This window comes from Scyliorhinus torazame, chromosome 15 (genome assembly GCF_047496885.1).
Source record: "Scyliorhinus torazame isolate Kashiwa2021f chromosome 15, sScyTor2.1, whole genome shotgun sequence".
In the NCBI taxonomy this organism is placed as follows: Eukaryota; Metazoa; Chordata; class Chondrichthyes; order Carcharhiniformes; family Scyliorhinidae; genus Scyliorhinus; species Scyliorhinus torazame.
The window spans coordinates 100832709-100844844 of record NC_092721.1 but is presented as its reverse complement, the minus strand read 5'-3'; positions in this window follow the sequence as shown (position 1 = coordinate 100844844).

The following is a 12136-nucleotide window of genomic DNA, read 5'->3' as shown; positions in this document are numbered from 1 at the left end:
TGAAGTGCTTTGATTTTTTGTTATTTTGTTTCTCTTTATCGCTAGCACATCTGGACCTTTTCACACATTGGTCCAGAAGTGAATAGGAAAATTGTGATGTAAGAGCATTGTTGCATCTTTTCTTCCCCAAAGAATTATGTGCACAGCTGAATTACATTGGCTTTACATCACTGCATGCAAATTTCCTCAATTGCATGTGGCGCTTAAGAGATATATCCACCACAAACCTCTGCTGGCCTTGATTTGGTGCCGCATAATACAGCTCATAGTTACCTGATCCTAGTGTAACAGATTTCTGGAGCTTGAAAGCAATCTTCTTTGGTTTTTTGAAAATATTTCTTCCTGAGATTTGTACTAACTTAACCCAAGTGCTGTCAGTCTCACTGCCCCTTTCCATACACTTGTCCTTTCCAAAGCATTCAGAAGATTAATCAGTCGTCTTAATGGACAGAGACCTGCTCTGCACAGTAATAGAACATTAAGAGGAACATCATTAACAAGTAGCTCTTGCCATTGAGGCAGAAGATATCTACCAACTCTCTGTTATCATTAATGGTGACATTACTTTGAGCATATTTTACACCAGTTTTTACATTCTAATGTAAAACCTGCATGCCAGCAAATCAACTCACTTCAGCGTGAACCCTTATTCACAAAATTGGCGCAAAACCTAGTGTAAATTTTAATGTTATTTCTGCATAATTGTAATATGGGAAGTTCATGGCTGTGAGTCAGCGCACATTGTTTTAAAACAAGAGGATTCAGTCATGTAACAAATAACATGTCATTCAGGATTGCTAACCTACTGCAATTGAATAACTCAAATTAATGTTTATTACCCTATATTCTGAGATTTGTTATTGATGTTCCCTGCATTAAAATTCTGCAACTCATTGTTCTGTAAAAACTGAAAAAGCAGATCTCAATTCTTCTCTTACTGACATATTATATACCTATTTTACTTCTGTGTTTAATTTAGATTCCTTTCGTTAAAGGAGAGGAGATACAACATGGTTATACGCAATATGTATCAAATTGGCAGTTGCAGAGAGGTGGTAGACATTATTGAGAATCAAGAGTTAATAATGGGATTTATCAGCACTGGGAACAGTTCTAGACTTTGATAGTACGAGGAAAGATGGTTGTGAGATCTGACAACATTGGGTTGGGTGTTGGAATTTGGCTGCATAGGCGGCAGTGTCCTGTGGTTTGGCATCACTGTCGAAGGAGCCACAGAGCTTTAAGAGAACTGCAAACTAGAGGTTTCCATCAGCAATGCAAGGAGGGAAGGAACAAAAAGTATTGGTCAGTTGGGGAAGAAATTGATAGCATTGGTGGGTGAAGTGTGGGAAAGGACCAGTAGAATTGGCAGATGAGAGAGGGAGAAAGAGAAGGCTTATTAATTTCAAATAGAATTGTGAACTATTGAATTCAATATTTTCTAATTGTTTTTTGACAAAATACCAATTGCATAAATAAATAAATACACAAAGTATACTTTTTGTCCTTGCTCCTTTGAAATGGCAAATACAGATGTCTTTACTAAAGTTGATTATTTTTATTTCATTTTCGAATGGCAAAATTCAGTCCATAATTGTAAATTGTGTAAATTGGATGCTGGCTATTGCATGCAACTGTTATTCCCAGTAAATTTTTACTTATTGTGTCAATCGTACGCTCCTCCAGAAATATTCCCAGAAAAATTACTTACCTGAGGTAAGGCACCCAAAGTTTTCGATTTGCCTTAAAAATCTAAGAAAAAATACACTACAGTGAATTGGACATAAAATATAACACAGTAACAGATAGCAAAGGCCCATCAGTTTCTGTTTGTTGCCATCCTCCACTGTAGCAGTCATACTAATCCCATTTACCTTCACTGTCCTTATTCCTTTACCCACCTATTCTTAACTCTTTACCCACTTATTCTTAAATGTTGACAAGCATCGGCTTTCTTTTATGTGTGATGAACCAGGCTTGTTTGAGTTGCATTTACGTCAGTTATTATTTACAACTGATTGAGATGGTCCCATTTTCTAGTCAAAACTTTAATTTCTAAAACTAAAAATTATACCCTATACACATGAGTTATGAACTAGAAACTTGCAACATCTCGCGTAAAGGTCAATCTCAAAAGTCGAACACTATGACATTTGACCAAAAAGAGCAAGATTTTTCCGATAGCTCGTGTAAAAATTGACAAAGATTTTTTCCACAATCACTGTTTTGTGATTATTAATTACTTATAAATACGCGGTTTATCATTAAAAAAAATTCCAATTAAGGGGCAATTTAGCATTGCCAAGCCACCTACCCTGCACATCTCTGGGTTATGGGGGTGAGACCCACACATACACGAGGAGAATGTGCAAATTGGGAAGTGACTGGGGCGAGGATCAAACCTGGGTCCTCGGCGTCATGAGGTAGCAGAGCTCACCACTGTGCCACCCAACGGTACAGCTATTTAAAGGCTTTAAAGTTTCACATTTTCCACCCATGATTTGTAGCTGAAATCCCCTGAACAATTAACAAGACTATTGTGTTCCTGTTTTAAACACAGGAAGAGATGGTTGTGAGACTTCTTACTGTGCCCAACCCAGTCCAGTGCAGGCATCTCCAAACCATGTTATGGACAGGGAAGAGAGAAAACTGAATCCCAATTCCCTTCCTTTACTGTCCATAATCAGTGTGTTTTTAAAAATGTGTTCCTTAACCCTTGAGTATGTGGTCAATTTGAATAACCAGCAGCAAGCTTTTGTGGGTATAAATAAAGAGGATTATTTTTCATGCAGTCATCCCAAAAGTCTATCACTACGTCATTCACCCCTCACATTTGAAAAAAGATACAGTTGAAGTGAATGGTGCACTTTTACCAACCATAAAAAGAAGAATTATTTGTAATTTACATATTTGGATTGCCGCAGGAAAAAGGATGTGCAGCAAGCCAAGGGATGAAAGCATTTTCACTCTTGGCACTTGGTGTATCAAAAGAATGACTGAAAGAATGATGAAATGAGCCAACATGTATATATGTATACCAATCTGCAGACACACATAAATCATTGTAATAAATTATCTATTTGTCCATATTTCTGACTATAATCCAGTTCGCTCATTGCTGACAGAGATGTGTTGTCACCTGAAGTCTGTATAGGTTACCCTGCCCAATAATGCAAAGCTAATATTTTCGAATATCATTGTGCTGATAAGGATGTCTGATTATCAACCTGTTTGAACCATGTTCGGAAATCTCCCGTGGCCAACCATGTGCAGGACCTCTTAGGCACGGAAAGAGATATCATTGCCATATCTACAAGTGTTATGATGAAGTGCAAAATACATAAACAATACAAATGTTCGTTTTCATTTGTTCATGCAATATGGTGTCACTGGCAAGCCAGCTCCTATTGCCCATCCCTAATTGTCCGAGGCAAGGAGGTGATGAGCAGCCTTTCGCAACTGGGTGGGGGATGAGGTTAGATTCTCTCATCTCGTAGATAATCATTATTTGGCATGTGTGTGGTGTGAATGCTTCTTTCCACTGAGCAGGCCAAACCTGAATTTTGTCCAGGTCTTGCATGGGGACAAGATGTGATAATGTGTGATTGTCAATGAACATTCTAACTTCTGACCTTGTGGTGGTGGGATGGACATTGATGAAGCAGCTGAAGATGGTTGGAAGACACTGCGCTGGAGAATTCCCTGCAGTAATGTTCAGTTTTACTAGGGCTCCTGATGCCGCACTCAATATTAAGAACAGTCATTGAAGGAGGCCATTCTGCCCATCGAGCCTGCACCAACCCTCCGAAAGAGCGCCCTACCTGGGCCCAATCCCCCAACCTATCCCTGTAGCCCCACCTAACCTTTGGACACGAAGGGGCAATTTAGCATAGCCAATCCACCCTAACCTGCACATCTTTGTACTGTGGGAGTGTCATGTGAGAGTACCTTTAAGAAATGGGTGTTTATAAATGGGTGTGTATATTAGTATCTGTAGTGAGAGTACCTTTAAGAAATGGGTGTTTCGTACTGCAGTGATGTCAGAGAGTGGGTGGAGCTGGGCTGTCTGTCAGCTTTTTACTTTTGATTTAGGCAGTTTGTTGCAGGGTGTGTTTTAGTTTCGTTTTCAGAGCTGGATAGCTGCAGTCACAGCCAGAAGGTGTATGAATCTCTCTCTGTAATCTAAAGACTGTAAATCGACCCTGGTGATTTAAAACTAATAACAGTAGTGACTTTAACCTGATGTGCTTCTGGTAAAAGGTGTTTTAAGTCTTATAGATGTTAAAAGGAAAGCGTAAAGGATTACTTAGTGTTGTATTGTTTGGGGGTTGTATTTGAATTAATGGCTGCTAAGATGTTCACTGTATGTTTTAAAAAGGTTCACTTGAGTTCATAGAATAAACATTGTTTTGCTTTAAAAAATATCTTTTCCATTTCTGCTGTGCCACACCTGTAGAGTGGGCCATATGCTCCCCATACCGCAATCTATGAAAAGTTGTTGGTCAGATGAACTCCATGATACACTTTGGGGCTCTCTAAACCCTGGCCCATCACAAATTGGGGGCTCGAGGGGGATAAAAGTCTAGCTATTGGATTGGCTTAGTGAACTTAAAGATAGTGAGGGGTGAGCATATTATGGTTGCTTTTCAATTGTGGTATTTTTGTTTAAGTGGGGTGTGTGTTGTGGACAATGGCTCTTTCAGAGGCTCAGAAGCTTTTGGGGGTGGAGACGGTCACAAGCAATACCTTACGGACAGAGACTAAAAGTAGACTGTTCGATTTGGCAAAAACATTGCAGTTAATATTACCTGATAAAATGCAAAAAGATGAGGTAATTATGGCGGTGGCTAAGCATTTAAAGTTGCCTGAGATACAGTTTGACTCATTGGAAATGGCAAAAATTCAGTTACAAATTAAACAAATGAAACATGAGAAAGAATTAAAGCAGCTTGAATATGAAAGAGAGAGAGAGGAAAGAGAAAGAGAGTGGGACGAAAAAGAAAGGGAAGAAAGGAAAAAAGAATAGCCTGAGCAGAACAAACAGAAAGAGAAAGGGAGATACAGATCAGGGAAAAAGATAAAGAGAGAGAGTTTGAACTTCAGAAAATAGCCATGAAACATGACAGTCAGTTAAAATTAGCAGGCATAAAGGGAAACGTACAGTTGGATGATAGTGATGAGGATAGTGAGAAAGAGCGTCATAGTCGAAGGCTTGGTGGGGATCTATTTAAATATGTCCAAGCATTGCCAAGGTTTGATGAGAAGGAGGTAGAAGCCTTTTTCATTTCATTTGAGAAAGTAGCTAAACAAATGAAATGGCCACAGGACATGTGGGTATTACTGATTCAAACAAAGCTGGTAGGTAGGGCTAGTGAAGTGTTTGCATCACGACCGGAGGAGGTATCTGGGACGTATGAGGCGGTGAAAAAATCCATCTTAGGTGCAGATGAAGTAGTGCCTGAAGCCTACAGACAAAGGTTTAGAAATTTAAGGAAAGAACTTGGTCAAACATGCATGGAGTTTGAAAGGATCAAACAGAGTAATTTTGGTAGGTGGATAAGGGCTTTGAAAATAGACCAAACATATGAAGCTCTCAGAGAAATTATACTTCTGGAGGAGTTTAAAAATTCAATTCCTGATGTAGTGAGAATTCATGTGGAAGAGCAGAGGGTTAAAATTGCCAGATTAGCAGCAGAAATGGCAGATGATTATGAATTAGTTCATAAATCAAAGCTTGGTTTCCGACATCAGTTTAAACCTTTGAGGGATAGAAACTGGGGAAAAGAGAAATACTCAAGTGGCAGAGGTAAAGGAGATCTAATAGGAAATAATGAGAGTGTACCTCAGATTAAAAAATAAATCCAGGAGGGTGGAAGAGACATGAAAAGTTTCAAATGTTTTCTCTGTAGTAAACTAGGCCATGTAAAGTCACAGTGTTGGTGGTTGAAGAAAAGCACTGGGAAGACTGATGTGGGAAGACAGGATAAGACAGTGGGGTTTCTTAAAGTCGGAAAGGAAAGCCCAAGTGAAATGAAGGAGGTGCAAAAGATTGTACAGCCTGATTAAGAGGTGATTGATAAGAAGGTGCCAGATCTCTTTAAAGAATTTGCTTGTGTGGGTAAAGTTTACAATTAAGGTAAAGAAGTCACAATTTTAAGAGATACTGGAGCTAGTCAATCTTTAACGGTAAGAGATGAGGAGTTATGTAGTTTGGGAAGAATGTTGCCAGAAAAGGTGGTACTATGTGGATTCAGGGTGAGAGGAGTAGTGTTCCATGATATAAGGTAAGGTTGGAAAGTTCAGTGAAGAGTGGTGAAGTGGCAGTGGGAGTAATAGAGAAACTATCTTGTCCAGCAATACAGTTTATCTTGGGTAATGATATAGCTGGATCGCAGGAGAGAATGATGCCTACTGTGGTTGATAAGCCAGTGGAAATTCAGACAACTGAAGTGTTGAAGGACGAGTATCCTGGGATTTTTCCGGATTGTGTAGTAACAAGGTCGCAAAGTCACAGGTTAAGACGAGGAGAAATCAAAGAGTGAAGATGACATTGAAGTGCAATTATCAGAAACGATTTTTGATCAGATGGTTGAAAAAGAACAAGAACAGGTGGAGGATGAGATATTTTTAGTTCATGAAAACTGGCGGAGTTATAACAGAAAGATATAGAAATAAAACGGATGTATCAGAAAGCATATACGGAAGAGGAATCTGAGTGGATACCAGAGTTATTACCGCAAAAGTGATGTCTTGATGAGAAAATGGAGACCTTTACATATGCAGGCAGATGAAAAGTGGGCAGAACTTCATCAAGTAGTATTGCCGGTAGGTTATAGAAAGGAGGTGTTGCGAGTTGCACATGAGGTACCAGTGGGAGGTCATTTGGGAATAAGGAAAACTCAAGCTAAAATCCAGAAACATTTTTATTGGCCTGGACTACATGAAGATGTAGTTAAATTTTGTCAACCATGTCATACATGGTAAGTGATAGGGAAACCTCAAGCAGTGATAAAACCAGCACCCTTAATACCCATTCCAGCATTTAAGGAATCTTTTACAAGGGTCCTAATTGATTGTGTAGGACCGCTTCCTAAAACGAAAAGTGGGAATCAATATCTTTTAACGATAAAGGATGTGTCTACTAGGTTTCCAGAGGCCATTCCAGTACGTAATATTAGAACTAAAAAGATTGTGGAGGAGTTACTTAAATTCTTTACCAGATATGGACTACCCACAGAAATACAATCGGATCAAGGCTCAAATTTTACCTCATGGTTATTCAAAGAAGTTATGGATAGCTTAGGAATAAAACAATGTGTATCCAGAATCGCAGAGAGCGTTAGATGGCATCAGACATTAAAGACAATGTTGAGAGCTTATTGTCACGATTATCCAGAGGATTGGGATAAAGGAATTCCATTTGTACTGTTTGCAATTAGGGATGCACCAAATGAGTAACCAAAGCTAGTCCCTTTGAACTAATTTTTGGTCATAAGGTAAGAGGACCAACTTAAATTGATTAAGGAAAAATTGGTGAGTGAGAAATCGGAAATTACATTATTGGATTACATGTCAAATTTTGGGGAATGATTAAATGGAGCAAGTGAATTGGCTAGATAACATATACAAGTTGCACAACATGTGATGAAACGGGTAGTGGACAAGAAATCCAAAGCTCGTAGTTTTGCCAGTGGAGATAAAGTTTTAATGTTGTTACCAGTGGTAGGTGAACCTTTAAAAGCAAGGTTTTGTGGACATTATCAGATTGAAAGGCAATTAAGTGAGGTGAATTATGTGATAAAAACACCAGATAGAAGGAAAACTCACTGTGTGTCATGTGAATATGCTTAAAAGGTGCTTCGAAAGGGAAGGAGAGAAAAAGGAGGAGGTTTTAATGACTCTAACTCAAAGTGACGAACCAAATCCTGATGACCGTGAATTTGACATACCTCAAATTAAATTGGAAAATGAGGATGTTCTTAAAAATTGAGATAAATTGTTGTGTTACCTTCCAGAGGAAAAACAAACTGACCTGAAAGAGTTATTGATATCACATGTGGAGATAAATTGGGAAGTACTAAAATGGCTATACATGATGTAGATGTGGGAAATGCTGTTCTAATCAAACAACATCCCTATAGACTTAACCCTTTAAAATTGGCAAAGGTTAACAAAGAGATTGAGAGAATGCTTAAAAATGGCATAATTGAAGTGGGTTGCAGCCAATGGAGCTCACCCATCGTGATGGTACCAAAACCAGACGGTACCCAATGGTTATGAGTGGACTATAGAAAGGTTAATGCAGTTACAAGAACGGACCCTTGTCCTATCCCACGTTTGGAGGATTGTGAGGACTTGAGAAAGTGGGACAATCAGCTTTTATTTCCAAACTGGATTTACTTAAAGGTTACTGGCAGGTACCTTTATCCGAAAGGGCGAAGGAGATTTCAGCTTTTGTGCCTCCAGATGGTATATACCAATTCAAAGTTATGCAATTTGGCATGAAAAAAGCCCCAGCCACATTTCAACGGTTAACTACAAAGTTGTTTCAGGATTACCCAATTGTGCGGTATACATCGACGATCTGGTAATTTTCAGCCAGACATGGAAAGAACATTTAAAACATCTGATGGAGTTATTCGATCGACTTCAGGAGGTGGGTTTGGTGGTAAACCTAGCTAAAAGTGAATTTGGAAAAGCCCAGGTCACTTTCCTTGGTCATACAATCGGACAGGGTCGAAAGGTCCCACAGGATGTGAAAACAAAAGTTATTGGGGAGTTTCCGATACCCTCGACACAACGGGAAATAATGTGATTTCTTGGTATGAGTGGATTTTACCGGAAATTTGTACCGAATTTCAGCAGTGTGGCACTCCATTGACGGACTTGCTCAAGAAGCGTAACAAATTCCAATGGACAGCGGAGTGTCAACAGGCATTTGACGGCCTGAAGGCTGTGTTAACCACTGCTCCTGTGTTAGTCATCCCAAATTATATCAAACCATTCAAAGTGGCGGTTGATGCGAGTGATGTGGGTGTAGGTGCGGTGCTTCTACAAGACAACGACGAAGGGCTAGAGCGGCCTATTGGTTATTTTTCAAAGAAATTGAATTCTCACCAGAAAAAGTATTCGATGATTGAGAAGGAGACTTTGAGTTTGGTGCTGGCTTTGCAACATTTTCACATTTATGTGACCAGCAATCTGTCTGACACCATTATATATACTGATCATAATCGTTGACGTTTTTGGAGCGATTCCGGAATAACAATGCAAGGCTGTTTCGCTGGAGTTTATTGTTACAGCCATTTCATTTGAAAATAGTACATGTGGCAGGATGAGAAAATGTGCTAGCCGATGCTTTGTTATGAATGTGATGAACAGAAGCAGTTTCAGTTGGAGGAAGAAAAACGAAAAAAAAATGGACTATATTATTATACCTGTTTGCTTGTGTTGTTTTCTGTAACAAAAACGTTTATTTACTGTGTGCATTCTTAAAGGATAGTGAAAAGCTGAAAAATGAAACCGTCTTGAAGTTGATGGGGTTTCTTTTCTTGGGGGGAGGTGTCATGTGAGAGTACCTTTAAGAAATGGGTGTTTATAAATGGGTGTGTATATAAGTATCTGTAGTGAGAGTACCTTTAGGAAATGAATGTTTATTACTGCAGTGATGTCAGAGAGTGGGTGGAGCTGGGCTGTCAGTCTGCTTTTTACTTTCGTTTTAGGCTGTTTGCTGCAGGGTGTGTTTTAGTTTCGTTTTCACAGCTGGATAGCTACAGTCACAGCCAGAAGGTGTATGAATCTCTCTCTGTAATCTAAAGACGGTAAATCGATCCTGGTGATTTAAAACTAATAACAGTAGTGACTTTAAACTGATGTGCTTCTGGTAAAAGGTGTTTTAAGTCTTATGGATGTTAAAAATAAAGCTTAAAAGATTACTTAGTGTTGTATTTTTTGGGGGTTGTATTTGAATTGATGGTTGCTAAGATGTTCACTGTATGTTTTAAAAAGGTTAACTTGAGTTCATAGAATAAACATTGTTTTGCTTTAAACAATACTTTTCCATTTCTGCTGTACCACACCTGTAGAGTGGGCCGTGTGCTCCCCATACCACAATCTATTAAAAGTTGTGGGTCAGGTGAACTCCATGATACACTTTAGGGTTCTCTAAACCCTGGCCCATAACAGGAGGAAACTTGAGGACCCGGAGGAAACCCACGCAGACACGGGGAGAAGTGAAAGCTCCACACAGTCACCCGAGGTCAGAGTCGAACCCAGGTCCCTAGCGCTGCGAGGCAGCACCGTGCCGCCCATGCTTTCGCTTTCATCTCACCTCTTAAATTCAGCTCCTCTGCCAATGATCGGACCAAAGCTGTAATAAAGTCTGGACCCGAGTGGTCCTAGCAAAAACCCAACGGATTGCCAATGAGTAGGTTGTTGCTGTGCAAGTGCCTCTTGATAACATTGTCAATGGCACCTTCCATTATTTTGCTGATGATTGAAAGTAGATTGAATGGGTGGTAATTGTCTGGATTGGATTTTGATTCTGCTGCTTTTTGTAGCCAGGCCATACCTGGACAATGTTCCACATTCTCAGGTAGATGCCAGTGCTGCAGCTGTGAAGGAACAGTTTGGCTAGGGGCACGGCTAATTCTGGAACTCAGTCTTCAGTCCTATTGCTGGAATATTGTCAGGGCCCATAACCTTTCCAGCATCTAATACACGGAGCTGTTTTTTGGTCTCATGTGGCGTTAATATAATTGACTGAGGATCTATGATGCTAAGTGTTTCAGGAGTCTGAGATGGATCATCCACTCAGTACTTCTGACTGAAGGTGCTTACAAATGCTTCCGTCGTCTTTTACATTCATGCTGGGCAGCGCAATCATTGAAGGTGGGGCTGCTCATGGAACCTCCTCTGGTTAATTATTTATTTGTCCATCACCAAGAGGACTGCAGAGTTTGGATCTGATCCACTGGTTGTGGTGTTGCTTAGCTCTATCTATAGCATGCTGCTTCCAGTGTTTAGTGTACAAACAAGCTGTAGCTTCACCAGGTTGACACCTCACATTTAGATACTCCGTGTGCTGCCCCTAGCATGCTCTTTATTCCAATGCTAAGAAGGCCTGGCTAACATACTGAAGAATTCTGATTTATCTGTTTCACATACATGCTTAGGATATAGCCATCAGCATTGTACACTCCTAAACTAGTTCCCCAAAGTATGTGTGGAAATAATATGCATGTTTTTTTAAAGGTTTATCTACAAAGAAAAAGGAGGAAAACTATTACACAACAGTGACATCTTTCATTTATATATTTATACCTTTAAAGTGGTAAAACCATCCCGCGGAACTTTACAGGAATGTTATCAGAAACAAAAGTTGACACTGAACCATGTCAATAGATATTAGGCTAGTTGATCAAAAACTGGTTGAAAGTGGTATATTTTAAGGAGCATTTGAAAGAGAAAGATGTGGAGACATTTGGGGAGGCAATTCCAGAGCTTAGTGCATGGGCAATTTGAGGATCACCAACCCAATGTTAGAAATGGACATTGGGGCCAGAATTGGAGGAATGGATTTCTCAGTGTGTTGTAGGGTGTGTCATGATATCCACATTAACATATCATGGTGCAATCACACACACACACTGATGGACAGGTAGATGGACCAACCAACACACAAACATCACAGCCAATCACCAGTGAGAGCACACGCACTATAAAACAGGGAACACCACAGTTCCCGCTCATTCTACCAGGAGATAGCTCAGAGCACAGAGCTCACAGCGTGCCACTCAGACATACACCATGTGCTGAGTGCCTCACTAAGATAGTGCGAGGGCTGGGTCCACAGGCTAGCTGGTAAAGTACGAACCACAGCCAGAAGTTCAGAGTTATTATTGTACAGAATAATAAAACAGAGTTGTACCATCTACAACCGTGTTGGTTCGTTTCTGTATCGGAACACCCAACACGACAGGGTGAGCGAAAGTTATGGAGTTACGGAGCAGTGACATCAGGGAGGGATTTAGAAGTAAGGATGATAATTTTTAAATTGATGCCCTTCTGGAACAATGTAGCAAGCACAGGGCTAATGGACGAACAAGGTTTGTGTCGTATTGGATGTTCTGGTTCA